Source organism: Sciurus vulgaris, assembly GCF_902686455.1.
Source record: "Sciurus vulgaris genome assembly, chromosome: 8".
NCBI classification, from domain to species: Eukaryota; Metazoa; Chordata; class Mammalia; order Rodentia; family Sciuridae; genus Sciurus; species Sciurus vulgaris.
In genome coordinates this window covers 152,317,787-152,324,480 of record NC_136468.1, presented here as the reverse complement: position 1 = coordinate 152,324,480, position 6,694 = coordinate 152,317,787, and the positions used below count along the sequence as shown (strand labels likewise).

At 63.2% G+C, this 6,694-nt stretch overlaps 1 protein-coding gene across 7 annotated transcripts in view; it reads left to right on the top strand.

The window, feature by feature from the left end:
* Window positions 1-6,694, top strand: part of RIMBP2 (RIMS binding protein 2) — a 126,687-nt gene that overhangs the window by 54,113 nt on the left and 65,880 nt on the right. The gene's annotated exons all lie outside the window — the stretch shown is intronic.

The window sequence follows — 6,694 nt, the reverse complement described above, 5'->3', positions numbered from 1 at the left end:
CTCCCTCCTGTTTGCATTTATTGGATTCTCACCGTGTGAACGTTTTAGGAAGCAGCGGTGCCCGTCACCTCCAGTCCCACTCACTGTCTAGCACGCTCAGTGGGTCACTGGCCTTTCTCGGGTCAGGGCAGTGCTCTTGCTGTCCTGCCCACAACCTGGAGCAGGAAGTGGGTTTGACTCCAGCAGCAGCTCTTTGGGGACAGTTGGGGTGGATTTGAGGGCACAGACTCCTGTAGGGCCGTCAGGGCCCTGGGATGGGAGTGGCTGCTGAGGGGGACGGGTTTCTCTGGGGGCTGGGAAGGATCTGGAATCGGCAGACCCCGGGTGGCACACTCTGGCGAATCTTGTGGCTCGTGAAGTCCTTCTCAGCGAGGAACCCGAGATGCCCTCTCCTTCCCCTCCTGGCCCTGAGGTGGGCCAGGCTCGCCTCCGGGTGAGCAGACTGCTCCAGGACAGGCGGTCCACCCAGCCCTTCCAGGGCACTGGGGCTTCCGTGCTCAGAGCTTGGCCTGTGCCCCAACGTGAGACGGCTTAAGCCACGGCCTCCGGGACTGAGGCCTGTGCCAAGGGTGCAGGGGCTGTTTATCTGCCCTCTGCCTCAGCGTTTGGCTCTGAGACGGTGTGTGGTGCGCTAGGAGGAGGCGGGCCCTGGAACCCTGGACAGGAAGGAGCTCACAGGAGTCTGTCAGTTTGGCAGGGCCAGGAAGGGCGGCCTAGCCCAGCAGCTCTCCGAGGGCAGTTTGCCCCGGGCGGTTTGGTGGTGTGCAGGCCTTTCTGATTGGCACGGCTGGGTTAGGGAACCCTGGGTGTCTAGTGGGTAGAGGCCTGAGATGCCACTGAACTGCAGTGCCCTGGCGGGTGCCCCACGGCAGAATACCTGGCCCCATGCCCTGAGTTGGATGCGTAGTGCCTCGTGTCTTGCTGCTGCTGTGACGGCGCCTCTCACAGTGGCTTGGGGACTTTGAGCACCACGGATGCCTTTTCAAATGGTTCTGGAGGCCAGAAGTCCAAGACGAGCCTCGCAGGCTGAAGGCAAGGCCTCTGCGGGCTGCGCCCCCTGCTGGCCTGGGAGCCTCCTCCAGCTCTGTGGGCTGCTCCCGCCTGAGCACCACCTCCACCGCCAGCCGTGGTGCCTGCTCTGAACCGCCTCCCTCCCGTGGAGGCCGCGTGCTGGGTCAGGCGGCTGGGTGGAGGAAACCGCAGGTCAAGGTCCTTAACGCAGCCACACCGGCAGGGCCCCTCCTCCTGGGAGGGGCATGTTGGGGGCTGCTGCACCCTGGACACCCTGTCCTCTCTGTGGGCAGAGCAGGTGGGTGAACTGAGGACGCTCGGTCCGCGAATCCCTATGCACAAACGCGCCTTTGTCCCTCACCTGTCCTGTGCGGCCGCCCTTCTTGTTTGAACCCCAGAGTTGGGCCTTGCACAGCGGCCAGCAGCCAGCAGCCAGGCTCCACCAGGCTCTAGTCACCCTGCTCTGCACACTGGCCTGTCCATGGTTGCCCTCCTTTCTGTGCTCAGGGGAGACTGGGGAGGAGGCCTGAGCAGGACCTGGGTGAAGGCGGGACTTCTGCAGCAGGCGACAGGGGCTCACTGAAAGCTCGATGCCCAGGGTTTGCAGTGTGACTGGTGCTGTGGGCACCCCTGCCTGGCACCTAACGGAATCCCAGACGTCCAGAAGGAAAGCTGCTGTCCAGGACACTGCGTGAGCCCAGGCCTGTGGCCACGTGAGCACCTCTTAGCGGGGGGCAACTTCGAGGGAGCCCCCACCTCAGTTCTCACCTGCCCCCAGGGCCAGCCTCAGGGAGCTGCCCAGGCCTGCTGTGTCCAGGGTTGCCATCGGGCACAGGTGCCCTCGCTGGCCTCCGTGGGGAGCCGGGCTCCGGTGCCTCTGCCGGGAGAGCCTTCCTCCACCGGCCTCACAGGTCATGCTCCTTGGAGCTCTCCTGCGACGGACTGTGCCCCTGGCGTCAGGCCGGTCAGCTGCCCACACCCTCCAGCCTTGTCGCATGTCACCACAGGCGGGGTCCCTGCTTTCCTCCATGCTGGCCCTGCGGCCCGCCTCCTGCTGGGGAGGTGCTCCTCTCTGCTCTGTCCCAGGGCCAGGTGCAGCTGGGGTGCAGCCTGAGGTCTGCCGACAGCCTCAGGGAGCGGGTGAGAGGGAGGAGGAGTGACCGCTCTGACCCGGTCACGCACAGGACAGGCAGAGTGTGCTCTCTAAGGACAGTTGCTCCACCAGGGAGGGCAGAAAGGAGAACGGAAGCCAGCGGGTGTGTGCGGTTTGGGGTGTGGCTCTGTGGCCGTCCAAGGCCCATTTGCCAGGCCCCGTGGGATCAGCCAGTCTTCCTGCCTGACCCCGGGAGCAGGAGGGGAGGAGCAGGGGGCCTCGTGCTCTCCGACGGCACTTGCTGATGCCGGGGGCCTTCAGAGCACCTCGTGCAGGCGGCTGCACAGTGCGGAAGCTTCTCCGCCGGGCCTCACTCGTCAGTGTCTGTCACCATGATGGACAGACTCCATAAAGCTCCTCTGTGCTGATGGGGAAGGAGGAGGGGTGCTGGCTCCGGATCCTCCGACATGGTTCAGGAAGCCCTGGACGCCAGCCCGCCCATCTGCAAATCCAGGTCAGAGGACCACCCTGCCCGTCCACGGGCCTGGCGTCCTTGCTGCTCCGCCAGGGCTCTGAGTTCCCGGTGGCTGGAGTCGAGTTGGAGCCCTGACCTGTTTGGATTAACCTCATCAGAGAGCCCTCCGCGCAGGGTGTCCCGGGGGATCCCCACCTGACCCCGAGGAGCCGCACCTAGGCTGGTCTGGGCGGAGCACCGGACTGGACTGCTGGCTAGGTCAACAGACGGTGGGCTCCCTGGCCTCTCCCACCGCTGACTTATAAGTGGAATTTATTTTTCCTTTGAAACATAGACCTTTTAATGAAATGGGGTCAAGCGATTTCTGAAACAGCCCAGTAGGAACGGTGCTGGGACTGACCAGACCCCTCCTGTGAACCACGACCGCCCTCGGAAGCCCTCCTCCCGTCCCTCTTGGCTTCGTGTTTAGAGATGATAGTCGGTGTGCTCTGACCAGGATGGGCTGCTGTCTCGCCTCTTCCCGAGGGTGAGGTCGAAGGAGCGGAGTCGTCACGGGTACTGACGTGGTGCCGGTGGGAGAAGTGGAGGCAGAACTTGAATCCTCCTCGGGCAGCGGCCCAGCCGCTCGGGGCTCCGACTTGTCTCCAGGGAGAGAAGGAGCTGGGGGCGACCGGCCAACTCTGACTCCCTGGGAGGGGGCGCCTCTGCGCCCAGGTCCTCCTGCTGGTGACCTCTGGCCAGAGGGGCCGGGTGACGAGGGAGTGTCTCTGGGGACGTTTCCAGCAGCCACGGCCAGGTCTCACGCTTCAGGGAAGGAGCGCTAAAGGCTCGTGGGCTCTTTAGGCCACTTTGTCCCATGAGGAGAGGACACTGGGGAGAACGGGCGAGGCCAGGCTGCCACTCAGGGAGAGCCCAAGAAGAGCCTTCTGGTGGAGCACCAGGGGAGGACAGTCCCTGGTGGCCCTGGAGGTGACGTTTCAAACACCACGAGCAGAGCGCGCAAGTGGGCAGAAAGGAGCGGGTTGGGCCGACCCGGGGGCACCCGCCCCATCTGGTTGGGGACAGCCCCAACCCAATGTCCTCAACAGGGTAGGGTCTGCGGCAGTGCCTCTGAGCAGGTGTCCACGAGGCAGCCTCGTAGATGTGCTCATGGGCCACATGCTAATATGTGGCCACTTGCTCACTGTGGATGTGACAGGTGGTGACTGTGTACCAGGTCCACACTGTTAGGCGACAGGCCTGGCGTCCTCCCTGAGAGCTGGGGAAGGAAGGGACGAAGCCCGTGCAGTGTCACGCCAGGCCACACAGTGCTCTGCAGAATTAGGGCGAGGATGTGGGAAGTGACCAGGCCTTTACCAGAGGCCTCCCTGTGCCGCGTGGCTGATGGAGGGGACGTGCTGGAGGAGCCTCGTCACACCCGGGGAGGGGCAGTCCAGGCCCTGGGGTGCTTAGCAGCTCCAGCCACAGTGGGTCCGCTGGGTGCCCAGGGAGCCCTTGGCCTCCTGGGGACCCGGGATGGTTCTGCTGACCTGACGGAGCAGAGGGACAGTTGTCTTATTTCGGGGCAGTGTCCACTCCTGGCAGGGGGGCACCCTCTCCTGGTTACTGTATGGGGTGCAACTTAAGAACAGACCAGTCACCGCTGAGAAGTCCACATAGGAGAGTCTTCATTAAGCTGGCCGCTGACTGTCTCACACGATGCCCCAAAATATGGCTACTGGGAGAGCAGCCCCGACCACAGGGTGTAGGGGTTCTTATACCAAAAACCACATCAATCATAAGTGTCTGTTGCTGATTCGAAATTACAAACTGACATCATGAGATCATCGACAGAGGGGGAAGTGGGTCAGAATGACCCTCACCTAGGTACAAACTAAAGAGTGGCTACTAACACCCACACAATCACTGTTCACATGGTACATTGTTTAGGAGCAATAGGATCAAAAGAGCAATTCTTACTACACAGGAGCTGCCATTGTATATTATTAAACATGTCACACCAAGTAACTGAGGATGGGCACAGAGGCGGGGTGTTCCCATGGGAGAAGCTTATTTCCTACATAACATGGAGTCTCAGAGCAGAATGGAGTCTGTTTAGTCATTTCCCTTAGAGTCTGGCCTGGAACATTCTCATGGAGCCAGAGCTGTCAGCCCATCACGGTTACCTTGATACAGAGGTACAGAGACCCTTTGGGGAGGCAGGCGCCCAGCTGGGGTGACATCAGCACAGAAGCACAGGGGAGGCCACAGCAGAGGCTCTTACCAGCAGCCTGATGGGAGGCCAGGGGGCCAGCGAGAGCAGAGCAGGGGTCCAGAAGCTCTGGGCAGCTGTCATGTTGGGTAGTGCTCCCCAGGGCCACATCCACCCCAGCCTGTGGTGCGGCCTGCCTCACCTGGACATAGGGCGTTGGCAGGAGATGAGGCTGAGCACCTTAGGGCGGGCCCCCGTGTGTGGATTGGCACCTTCACCTGAGCAGGGGAGGGAATTCTGGATGGAGACGGGGAGGTGGACGCAGAGGGAAGAAGGCCACATGGAGATGGAGGAGGCGGTTGGAGCGGTACGGCCACAAGCCGAGGGAGCCAAGGCCTGCTGGCAGCGGGAAGAGGCAGGAAGGATCCTCCCGGGGTCCTCGGGAGGGCCCGCTGCCCACACCTCGGCCTGGGCCTCCAGCCTTCAGAGCTGTGGGAGGGGATTCCTGTGGTCCCCTGCTGCAGACCTGGCATCAGCAGGGCGATCCCACAGGCGTGGCGTGCCGCGGGGGCAGGGGCACGTGCCCGACTTCTCTCTGACAGCCACACAGCACTGGCCTCTGCTGGAGGACGGCCTGCTGGGGGCCTGGGGTCTCACTCCCGCAGCACAGAAGGAAGGTGGAGCTCCTGTCCACTTGGCTGCTTCTGACTCTGCTGGCCCCGTGCAACTGGAGGGAGGCGGCTCGGTCCCCGCCTGAAGGGCGTTGGGCTGGGTTGCCTCCTGGGGTGGGCCTGCTGGCACTGGCAGGTGCCCGGGCAGGACCCAGCTTCGGCCCCCAGGAGGGGTGGGTGCTGGCTCCTGGGCCGCCTGGACTGACGGAGCCCCGTCCCTGGCGGCCTCCTCCGCCGTGGGGTTCACAGCAGAGCGCCCCTGGCTCTGGGGTACCAGTGCCTGGGCAGGAGACTGTCCTGAGACTGTGGTACCCTGGGCCCGTCCGACCCACAGCAGCAAGAGAGCAGGTGCTGCGATATCCACACGCCCGGGTGCCTTTCCAGACGCCCGCCCCCACTGTGGCGTCCGCGTGAAAACGGCTCTTTCACGGACCTCTGTGTCCCTCACCAGAGCATTACCCTCAGACAGGTGCACAAGCCGGCACGTCAGGGGCACCCACAGAGGGCAGCGGCCCCCAGCTCCGCAGGCAGACTCTCCCCAGAGCCCTGGCCACGTGGTCCCCAGCCCACCCACACCCCCGCATCCGCAGACCTGACGGCCTTGGGCTGTCTCCAGGGAGACTGCGAGAGGCAGCGGACTGGCTTTATTTAATTATGAGGCATCGTGACTGCGGTAGGCCCACCTGTTCCTTCCAGGGCCCCAGGGACCCTTCTCCACGCAGGCCACGGGCCACACCAGGACTATGCGTGCCAGGACACACCCCCCCAGTCCTGAGCGAGCGCCAGGGCACAGCACACCTGGAAGTGTGCCCAGGTGTGGAAGAGCAGACCCGTGGTTAAACCCAGCAGTTCTCCATGCTTGAAGGACGCTCAGACAGCGTTTCGCTCTCACGTGAGCAGGGAGGGCCTTTTCAAGCAGATGGTCTTGGACTCATTTCCTGTTAAGGACGCTGACCATCCGGGATTAACAGGCTGCTCCAGGTGAGGGTGGGGCTCCTGGCTCCTTTCCCTCCGCCCCTTGCCACCCACCTCATCCCCAAGCCTAGACATCCACATTGCCTGCACCCTTTCCCAGTCCCACTGCTGTTTGGGACCTTGTTTCCTGCGCCCCCGTCTCCAGCTCAACACAACTCTGCAGAGGTCTGGGGCATGGACTGACGCCAGGGCTGGCTCTCCAGCAAGCCTGTGCTGGACACTCCCGGTCAGATCATATCCTGAGAGCGTGCGGGGCCTCAGACACCAGTCAGTGCAGG